An 11,944-nucleotide genomic window follows, 5' to 3' on the forward strand; every position below is an offset into this window, starting at 1 on the left:
CACAGCAGAAGTTTTTCTATTCTCTTACAGTATAGATCCCTGGAGACATATGGTCCATACCTCAGTTAGAAGACTTTGTCCAATGAATCCCTCCACACATATAGATATTTTATAGTCAGCCCAGATTCACAACCAAAAATATTGCTCTATCCACTTAAGCTGACAGTAAAGTCCAAGGCCCCATCTCCCAGACACCAATACCCAGAAATCAGAGTAATACTTCCCGCCCATGATGAGGAGCAGAATGAAGGAAAGAATCCCAATGACTTTGAATTTCTCTCCCAGGCTGCCAGACTGAGTACTGCTCAGAGATACCAGGCCCTCTCACCTCAGACTTTTCTAAATTTTTCATTACAATTCAGAAGAGACCTGCACCTGCTGGTCCTCCCTCAGGATTTATGTGAGAAATTCCTCCTCTCAGGAAGGCAGAACACTAAGAAAAGAATCAGGAAATGTGGTGTATTATGTGAAGCCTTGGAAAAGATATGAACACTTCTCCTGATCTGGGGCCATTTCTTTCTCCTTGATTTTACATGACTGCCAGGGAACATATTTAGAGTATATATCCACACACATCACCCTCCAGAGGGAACTATGTGTGACAAGGACTGGCCATCTTGAATTTGATGACTGTATTTGGTTGCTTTTCAGAGTCCATGGAAATGAACACTATAATTAGAAATTTTCATGTTAGTTGGGGGCTAGAGCCAGTAATTCTAGTCACTCACAAAATGAAGCTAAAGGCTTCCTACAAACTCAAATCAGCTCCACAGTCTGAGTGTCATATTACCTAAAGGATAAAGAAGGCAGCCGGAAAGCATAAGGCAGCCAGGGAGGCATAAAGCAGGAATAGACATGGTGCCTAGTTGCAAAGAGAAAAGGAAACTGCTTTTGTGTCCTTGACTTCGTACCTACTCTGGTAAGCTTTGGAGTATAAATTACCAAGACACCTCAGGACACCTGAGCAGACCTGCTGACTGCTACAGGAAAGAGCCTAGGACCAGGAGGTGTCAGGATGAATATCTCCAGTTCCACTCAACATATTTTCCTTTTTACTGTATCTCAACAAAGCACAATAGCACCCAAAACAACAAAGAGAGTAGGAACAATGAGATGTATGCACTGGTGTGGCCTGTGTCATGTGTGTGTGAGAGGATGGGTCTAAGTCCTCCAAAAGTTGTGTTACCTACATCATCATTCCTCTCCAGAAAGGAGCCCAAGATTTTTGCTATGCACAAAATGAGGAGTATCAGTTCCTCATATAAGAAGAACTGGGTCTTCTTACATTGGGTTGGATTCATGTAAGCAAATGGAACTCGGTAACTGAGGGTACCTCTTGTCTCTCTCTTAGAAACAGCCAGTCTAAATAGTGCTCTGCACAGAGTCAATCCATTCCAGATCTTCTTCACTGACCATATACAGTCAATAGTGAGCAGTTCGAGTTAAAGGAGCATTTCCTAGTACTTTTACAGCTCCTTGTATTTTATGTCTTACTCGGAGTAATTCTTCAGTGTTCCAACTTGATACGAATCTGCATGAAAAAAGGTTGCTTGCAAGGATGTATTAAAACAGTCTGTACAGACCACATACCTAAAAGATGTAAAAATGAAACTTAAGTATGCCAAGAGTGTCCTTTCTAATGATTATGTTTTGTATTTATGAAGAAGTACTTCCTTTGTGCCCAACCAAAGAGATCCTACAAGCTAGGTTTTCAAGTATTTGCACATGCAGAGCATACATCTTTTGATTTTCAAGGGAACACACTATTTACCTAGAGAGTCCTTTGGATGAGTATCTCATTTTCAAAGACTGCTGCTCACAAAACAATTGAAATTCTTGTAACTTGCTAAATATAAACCACAACAAGTTGGTTTGCTCTTAGGTTTTGTAAGATCTTGGAGTCAGACCTTGAGAAGTGCTGATGTGTGAGGCAGTCTCCTGTGACTTCGTGTTCTTCCATCCAATTGCATCTATTCTTACTGCAATGCCTACTTCAATAATATAATATGCCCAATTGAAATTTGGCCTTTTGTGTCTTGGGACTCAAAAGGGAGATTATAGAGAAAATGAGTAAGGCACATGAGGCAAAAAGCACAATATACTGCCGGAGAAAAATATAGGCCAGTGTGGGTTGCAGAGGAAGAACTGCCACACGTAAGGCAACTTATGATAACTTAGGAAGAGGAGTCCAAAACAGTATATAGGGGAGGGGGATAGCATTGGAGATTGATACACTGACCTCCTGTATCAGTGAGCATTTCTGTTGGCTGGGATTTATGGTTTGTATTGGAAAAGAATGCCTGATATGTGTTGATATCAGCCAGCAGAACCATGCCATCCCTTGTCTTGGATGGACTGGAAAAGTAGTGGTGATTTTGAGTAGAGGGAAAACATTGTGGACTATTCTGAGCAAAATTATGGTGTGCTCAAAGCCATACTCTAGAAGTTAAAATGAAGGAGATGCAAAGCTGCTTGGTTAGGGAAAGTCAGGTGAGGTTTGGGAGCTGATACCATGGAATGATGATAAGGGGGGTGATAGTCTTGTGTGTGTGTGTGTAGGAGTGATCAGGGGAATTCAGATATCCAGGTAATAGGGATAAAGTTTGAGGAGTCTGAGACAGGGCAGGATTCCAGTTAGGATCATGGTGAGGGCAGTGTTCATCTCATAAACATGAGTAGGATTTGTATAAGAGGATAGAACTTGAAAGTGAGATGTAGTTATAAAGTTTGTAATTGAAGGCACATGTGAGATATTACAACTACATCAACATTGGGAGAATGAAGTGAGAAGGCTAGAGAGGGACCTGAGGCACTTAAACATGCAGGCGGCTCATGAACTCGGTAAATATGGAGAACTGGCTGCAAGAGAAACAATTCCTAGCAGCTTAGGTGAATGTCTAATGAGGAAATCAGGGACCACAGTGGGGATGAAGGAACAACAAGGCTGAAAGGGCACTGGATATGAGGTTCACAGAAGCCATAGGATGGGGACACAGGAAGCAGGAATTCAGGATGGAACCTGCTGGAGTTCTGGGGATATTGACTTAATGTATTCTAAACCATGGAAGGCAGATAATGCAATGTCCAGTAATGTCATAAAATCTAGTTATACTGTCACTCTCCTGGACCCCCCAGCATTCAGGAGGATAGAGTGCAAGTTGGTGAATTTGGTGCCACGTTGAGTGAACAGTAATATTGTGCCTCAAAACAAAAGTCACTTGATGAGAAATTGGCCATTGTGGATTCTGTTATAACTGTCATACTGAAGCTGGCATCTAGGCCCTAGAATCTAGGGGAATTTGAAGAGGAGGCTGCTCTTTGGGAATGGGTTAGCAGATTACTGTCATGTAGGAGCTGTGAAATAGTTTGGACATGGTTTCTTCTTGTTTATTGTTTTTTTTTAATTTTTTACTTTTTCATTGATTTCACTTTAGATTTCCAAAAGCTTGATGTTTTAAATGATAGCTTAGGTGTGAGTATACATACATAAACACAGTTGTTTAATGGCTCATGTGGGAAGCCTCTGTGTTCATACACAACTTAGAGAAAGAAACGAGAATGTGCTAGAAGCCTGCTCGAAATCTCACTTTCTCCCTCGAAGAATGAAACCCCTCTTGCTCTCACCATGTCTTCCTCCATTTTACATGTGCACTGCTTCCATTCTAACAGTGATTCAATTGCAATGGGTAGAAATGTAACTTTTACAACTGGCTTGCAGGGCTTAACATCTGCAAGATTTATCACCATTCATGCAAGCAATTGTTTGGTGGGTTTTTACATATGGAGACCCAGTGAAGGAAGAAGAAAAGTAATGGAAAAAGACACAGTATGATCATATGACAGTAATACTATACCACATCAGAAGGACAGAAGTAGCTACTTCTCACATAGGGAGAAATCCCATGGGTCTCAGGGGCAGGATACAATAAAAACAGCTGCATTATAAAAGAGATTGTTGAAGAAGTTATCAGAAATATTGATGAAGCAATCAGTCTGCTGTTGTCAGGAAGGAAGCAGAGATGGGTTAGAAGTGAAGACAAAACTTGGAATAGTTACTGTCTAGACATCAGGTTTAACTAAGCGTGGATGACCAAAAGGGCTTTGTCCTAACTGAGGGACAAGCTAAAAGTAAGTGTAGTGGTTGGAATACTCCTGTCCCAGGCAGGGTATTGTGGGGTATGGCCTTGATGGACTAGCATTGGCATTGTTGGAGGAAGTGTCTCTTTGCGCATGAACTTTGAGGTCCTCCTTGAGAGAGGAGGAGTCATTTTTCTCCTTTTTGCCTTTCAAACGAGATGTAGAACTCTATGCTCACCAGGCACCATGTTTGCCTGAATGCTATCATACTTTCTGCTATGTCGATAACAGACCAAACCTCAGTACCTGTAAGCCAGCCCCAATTAAATGTTGTCCTTTATAAGTGTTGGATTAACCATGATGTTGATTCACAAGAATGAAAACACTAACTAAGGCACTAAATGAGAAAAATGCAGTACATTTTGAACATTATGAATTAGGAGGACAAAGAAGATGGTTCCACATTACTGCTGCACATGACAGATGGCAGTCTACATTCAAGGATTTTGGAAATCACAGGAGAACAGATTGTTAATGTTCCTTGTGCCTCCCTTCCTTGGTGAATCAAGCACAGCTGGCTGGGCTAACTTAGAATCTTTGCTTCTTTTGTCTTCTCAGACCCATCCAACCCAGACAGCCTTCTGGTCAAGTGCAGAACTGCACACACATTTTGGATATCAAGTGGTGCTCCCTGAATCCATTGCTGTGGTGTGTGCCCCCAAGTATAAATAGTAAGTATGTGAGATTCAAGTCTGGAATTTACAATACAAAATCACCAATGTCTCAAAACTATTTAAAAACTGTCTTTGTACAGAATGTCTTGACTGATTGCTATGAATGCCTTCCTTTTATGTGCATATTCTAATGATCACCAACCACTCTTAAAAGACAGGATGACACCACTGCTGGTTTTTAAGACAACCTTTTAAGAAGTAACTTTAAGAGGCAGAGATTGAAGAAATTCAACAGGAAACACTATATGGGAGTTCCATGTCTTTTCCTTCCCAACGCTGTATTCTTCTGAATTCTTCAGGCAAAGTAGTGTTGGGTAAGCAATGAATATGATTAATTTATAATATGTTTTGTCACTTGATGTCCTAAAGAAACAAGCTAACCCCAGTTTTATATTATTGTCCCTTGTTCCTCACAATCAATGGGCAAGAATTCATTGTGCAAGAAAGGGATCCAGAGACAGTGAGACAGAGAATTTTTTACACACAGGGGAAAGAGAAGGAGGACACAGAGGACAGAGTGGAGGACATTGAGAAGATTAGGAGAAGGAGGAGGACTATGAAAAATAGAAGGAAAATGAATATCGAGAGAAAGAATACAAAGAAGGAAGGAAGGAAGAGAGGGAGAGAGAGAGAGAGAGAGAGAGAGAGAGAGAGAGAGAGAGAGAGAAAGAGAGAGAGAGAGAGAATGTAGATGGAAGAGAAGGGGAAAGAAATCAAAGTCAAGAAAGGACAAAAATAAGAAACTAGAGGGCAATTAAGATTGGACAGGGATAACAAGGTCTAGAAGGAGGACAAAGATGACAATGATGAATTGCAAAAGGAAGATAAGTTCACAGTTTCTAAGAGAATGGCAACATTTTGCAGAGAAGATGAGATGAGAGTTGGGAGGAAAAGAGAGAGATAAGAAGGGAAAGAGAAAAGGGAGAGATAGGGAGAGACATATGAGAAAGAAGAGAAGAGGAATGAGGAATGGAAAATTGAATGAAAGGAGGAAGGTGGAGAGAAAGGTGGAGATGAGAGACAGGAAACTTGGACTTGGAGGCAAATGTGTGCAACTGTGAGTCTGCCTTTTCTCATTTCAGAATTGAAATTTTCACACTGGTACCTACTGGATTAAAATAAATACTCAATTATCTACAGAGTGGGCTCCATGCCCACAGACAGGACACAGCTCTCTTTTGTGTATGTATCTTTGTGCAAGTAATCAAGGCCGTGTTTTCAGTCAGGACACAGTGCTGATTGGTTTTTATCATTTTTTCCTTACCCTCCTGGCAGTTCAGCTTCATCACCCCCTTCTTAGAAATCCATAGTAACCAAATATCTATGATTCTGGGATTAGTGAATGTACATTTTCTCATATTTGAAATCTGATCATTCACTGTCTCTGAGATGCTATTCCTTTCTGCCCCATAATCCTGATATCTGAGGATACTAATACTCTCAGGAAAAGATTAAGGAAAGAGGACGTGTGTGTACCTCAGAGTCAGAGTGTGAGAGCAGCATGCTTGAGGCTCTGAATTCCAACCCCAGTAACATGAGGAAAAGAACAAAGTATGAAACTCATTAGCTTATTTAATGCTTATTCCCTGTTACTTTGTTCTTTATCAATGTCAGTTACAAACTTTCAGTCAGAGATCTGTATGCAAAGGACAAACTTGCACAAAAGGTAAATTATGCAAATCTTGTTCTGGAATTTTTTCTAGAAGTGTATGGTTCTCACCATCTAGGGAGGTGGTTTCTTCTCCTATGTTGTGGTCTGTGATCTCACACTTAGTATGATCAGATCTCTGCGTGTCAGATCAGACCCAGATAGTAAGATTCTATCTCTTTACTGCCTATCAGCCAGGACTCTTCCATTGAGTATAGATTCAGAGGAGATGCAGCAACATAGGGAAAGAACCAAAACGTGTCCCATGAAATAGATAAGAACGAGAAATTCAGTCATAGAGATCCAAAGTAATCTAAGATACTATATCACTCTGTCTCTCTCTCTCTCTCTCTCTCTCTCTCTCTCTCTCTCTCTCTCTCTCTCTCTGTGTGTGTGTGTGTGTGTGTGTTTCTATATACTTATAAATGTATATGTGTATACATTTTGCATTATTCTCCTTAAGCAGACACTTCCTGGCAGCTAAAGTGAAAAGAGAGAAACCTGTTACATGAAGCCACTGGTAGAGATAAACATTTTCCTGTCATTAAATCCAGAAGGACAACTATCTAACATGGATCCTTGTAAGAAGACTGTGTGTGACCATGTGGAAAATGTATTCTCTCTATCCCTGCAATAGAAAGAAACGAGCTTCAAATGAGCGGATTTGGACTTTTTTTTTCTTCATCTACTCTATATAGTTCACGAACACAGTTAAACTGTAATTCAATAAAGTCAATTTTTTTAGGACAAAGCTACGAGAATACAGCTTGGATGCATGGCTTTCTAAATACCCAAAATAACACGAGTCAAAAGTAAAGAATCCCAAAGAAACAGTCTTGAACAGACAAAGGCTCAGACAGTTGGTACTTTCTCGGGCCCTGAGAGCTTTAGCCCCTGCCCCACTGACACGTGCAAACACTTCACACGCTGATTCAGCCCTCCTTTTAGGCAACAGACAGGTCACATTCTTGTCACTGTGGGCATTGGTGCACCAGGAACCTCTCTGTTGATGAATCTGTGCTGTCCTGCTGGGACCTATGTCTGGCTGTGGCATTCCCCACCCCGTGCTGGTGCCATTAGTTTGGTTGCTGCACCAGACCCTTGCTGCCTGTCCCGTAGTGGGCCCCACTCCACAGCTGACTCGGGCTGAGCAGGATAACAAAGCTCCAGGGGTCTCTACAGCAAGCCAGTCTGATGGGGAAGTTGATGCCCCATCAGTCTGATGGGGTGAGATGCAAAGTGAACCTAACCTCACACGAGGCTAACTCAGAGAACCCTTGACTATCCCATCACAACACAAGCACCCACATGAAAGCAATGGCAGACCCTGACCAGGGCACTTGACTTCACAACAGTGATACTTGGCTCTGTCCATCTAAGTTCAGGCCATAGTAAAAATATCTCTGTTTCCACACACGGGCTGGATACGGAGCTTGGTCTTCATGTGGGTCCCAAACAACTGGAAGTGTGGATTGTCCCAAAAGCTGTAGCCTGGGTGTGGGATATGTTCTTCTAGCTGGGCTGCCTTGTCTGGCCTCAATGGGAGAGGATGAGCCTGGCCCTGCAGAGTTGATGTGCCAGGATAGTGGGGTGGTGGTACTCAAGGGGGCCCCCACCTGCTCAGAGGAGAAGGGGAAGGAGAAAAGGGGGAAAGGGCCATGGAAGGGGGTGACCATAAGGGGGGATGTGAGCAGAATGTAAAGTGAAAAAGTTATAAAATACTTAAAAATTACTCATGTGTGTGTGTGTGTGTGTGTGTGTGTGTGTGTGTGTGTGTCTCCAACACAAACACACATCGCTATCTTTCTAATCAGGATCTTCCCCATTCCCAGGATATGGTAAAGAATAAAAGGATATTTATTACCAATCGACTCTCTAGGGTCCTCCCATACTTCCTAGCATGTTCACACAGACCCCTCATCATCATTTCTATTCTACGTGTAAAGAAATTGGCTTCCATCAGGTCTGAGTCACTCAGAGCACTACAGTTCTTTCCTGACCAGAAGAAAACTGTCTCAGCTGGGAGCATAGCTCAGTTGGGAGAGTGCTTGTCTAGCATGCATGGAATCCTGGGTCGGATCTGTAGAATGACATAAATCAGATGTGGCAGCTCCTGTGCTGATACCAGCACTCAGGGGGTGAAGGCAGGGACCAAGGAATTCAAAGGCTCTTGAGGGTAGCCTGGGCTATGTTGAGAATATCAGACTCCCTTTACCTCTTATCCAACTTCCCCTACCTCTCATCCTTGGGATCTGGATTGAATGAAAGGAGGTATGAGGAAAAATGCAGGAAAATGAGGACAAGTCGTCCACATGACTAGTAGCCCATGTCCTTCGCTAGGTTCAGTAGACACTGCAAAGCCAGACACAAAACTTGACCACTTAGTATCACTTGGTGAGAGGAGAGCTCTGGGTTCAGAGGCAAGTATGTAAATAGACTTGCAATAACAATTCCAGCTGCTAAATATGTCCTGTGTGCTAAGCACTACAAATGCCATGTATTCACAGAGTAACGTCAACGCTCACACAGCCCTGTAAGAAAATACTTCTCTCTGTGTCAGAGAGGAAAACAAGACTTGAAGGGACCGGTGAGCATCCCCTAAGGCCACTCAGCTCCAATGGGATGGAAATAAGGCTATGTATCCATGGCCAACCATTCATGTCCCTAGAATCCTGCATGGGCTCCAGAAATACAGGGCTGCCTGCTTCCCTCCCACTGGTTAGATTCTGCATACTGACACACTACCCCTGAATGAAGTCAACAAAAACCAGGGCATTTCAGCCCAGCTCTGAAAGGGCACCTGCAAAGAAATGTGTCCCGTGGGAAACTGGAAGCTCCTGGCATGGGTGACTGGGGCAGGCTTCTGGAAGAGTTAAGGTGACAAGGGCACAAGCACACAGGGGTGTAGCGCTTGCTAACATGCACAAGGCCCCGTGTTTAATAACTAGCAATGGGAGGAAGAGAATAAAAGAATAATACTGGACCATATATAACCCACCCCGAAGCCCTCTGAGAGCCCCCAGGCAGTATGAATAGCAAATCAGCTTGGGACAGGACCTCTACTATATCGGACCTGCACTATATTGAAGCCAAGGCCTAAGGTCATGCAGCCCCCTCCAGCAAACCTGCATGCCAACCCAGAAAGACCTTCCTTGCTTCTACCAGACTCGCTGAAAAGTTATTTACTATCCAGAGGGGAGAGCTTCAAATGCCTGCAGAAATCTCTGAGTAAATCAGATTACAGTTAAATGGGCTTTGCTTTAAAGGAAGATATCAGAAGAGCAAAATGCAATAAAGTAAAAGAAAGGAAAGGAAAAGAAGACACACACCAACTGCCAGGATGACAGGAGGACCAGGATGACAGGGAGGACCAGGATGACATGGAGGATCAGGATGACACAGAGGACCAGATGGCAGGGAGAATCATGACAGGCCACATGCTGGGCTGCTACAGGAGCAAAGGAACAGCTTAAGCATTTGGGAGGCAGTGCACTCAAGAGATCCGTGTGTCAGAGGTCCTGCTGGAGGGAAGGAGAAGTGCCTGCTTGGTAGAAGGAGCCAAGTTTTCCTGGTTCCTTCTTCCTAGAAGAGCAGTAGGAACTTCAAAGGCCACCAAGCTGGCAAGGAAATACCATATTGTGCACATAAAGGTGTTATCAAACCAGGCTCTGCCAGTGTGTGTCATTTGGCAGCCTTTGGACCCCAGTCTAGAGTCCCAAGTATGCCCTCCTACCCCTGAGATAGGCCATTTCTACTCAGTTCTCTGGATTCCAAAAGAAAACAGAAAGTTAGCCCAACTCTTTCATGTTACAAATAAGGAAACTGTCAACTATCTTGGTGGACCCTGGGTGGCATGGGTTCAGTTACACCTTTCCTAGTTTGAAAAGCAGACAGACTTATTGAAGAAAGTTTGGGACAAGTAAAAACATATAAAGAATTTGAAAGTCACTAGCAATCATCTTTCTCCCAAGATAACCCCCCTGAGATTAAACACTGGGGATTTGTCTGTCTTCATTCTTGCTGGACAAGATGTGGGTGGGTGGACAACTGCAGCCCTACCTAGCTTGTCTTCATTTAATGTTCTACCTTAAATATTTTCTGATGTCACTAGAATTTTATTCTTTTACAGTGAATTGTGCTAGGGGCTCTACAGATGGCTCAGTGGTTAAGAGCACTGGTTGTTCTTACGGAGGTTCTGAGTTCAATTCCCAGCAACTGCTTGGTGGTTCACAACCATCTATGATGGAATCTGATGCCTTCTTCTGACATGCAGGTGTACAGGAAGACACAGCATTCATATACACAAATAAATAAATCTTTAAAACAAACACTATTTTTAAATGCACAAAGATTAAAACAATAAAACCTAAGAGATTTAAAACATGTTAGGGAGGCAGAGCATAAGGAGGAATGCCAAAGTCTGACCCAGGACTGTGCTCACTTCTTCAATGAAGAGCTCACAATCTTAATAGGTAGTCAGGAATAAGATGGGGGAAAACTGAGTCTCCACCCCAGTGACTGGGTAAACAGAGAAGTCAAGGAGTATCTTATTCAATGGCTGCCCAGGCTCTGACTAGATGACAAGGAATTCAAGCTAATGGCACACTGTAGAGACCAAGTAAGCTGAACAATAGAAAAATTGCAGGGCTGTTTGGTCCCAACAACATGAAATTAATTTATCAATATGGCTTATGTGGCACTGGAGAGATAACATCCCTCTGTGAAGGATGGTTTCTTTCACACCTTATTTACATCTGAATCTCTTGGCTCCAGGAGTCCTATAAAAGCCTGAGCCAGAAGGATGGGGAGTTGCCAGGGTGACCACTAACCAGCTGGAGCACAGATCTGAACTCAGAGAGCCTGTAATCCAGGAATCAATGGAGATCCTGCCTCCCAATCTGACATGTGACAATTTTACATCCTCCTGGCCTTGCCTGCAGTGAAACCCACACTCAAAGCTCTCAACAAAGTGCCTTCAAAGTAGGCGCCATTACTGTCCCCATTTTACAGATCAGGAGACAGGAATAGAGAGCAAGTCACAGGCAGAGAAATCAAACTAAAACAGACCCTACATGCTGCACAAGCAAACAGGAAACAAATTTTCAACTTTACAACTATAATGTTTGTTTTTAAAATAAGTGTCCATTTTACCTAACAATTTCAGTCTACAAAGCACATTCCTGTCCTGTTTGGCATAGAAGTCTGGGTAGCCATCCTGTGAATCATCCTTTGGATTGTTAGGAAAACCAATATGTGCCCTTTCCTCCCTCAGCCTTCTGAGAGGGAATTTCCAGACCTCAGTGCTAGCCATAAGTCTCCCCCACCTAGGGTGGAGAGCTCAGAGCAAGGTGAAGTCCCTTGTTCTTCCAGACCTGCCCTTTCCAGAGAGGCGCCAGCCAGCTGCTGAGCAAGGAGCCATTCTGCAGACATGTTTCCAGCCTTTGGGGGAAGGGTTTCACCCCGCCCCCGCCTATATATTTGGAGA

Source organism: Apodemus sylvaticus, chromosome 1, assembly GCF_947179515.1.
Source record: "Apodemus sylvaticus chromosome 1, mApoSyl1.1, whole genome shotgun sequence".
Classification (NCBI taxonomy): Eukaryota; Metazoa; Chordata; class Mammalia; order Rodentia; family Muridae; genus Apodemus; species Apodemus sylvaticus.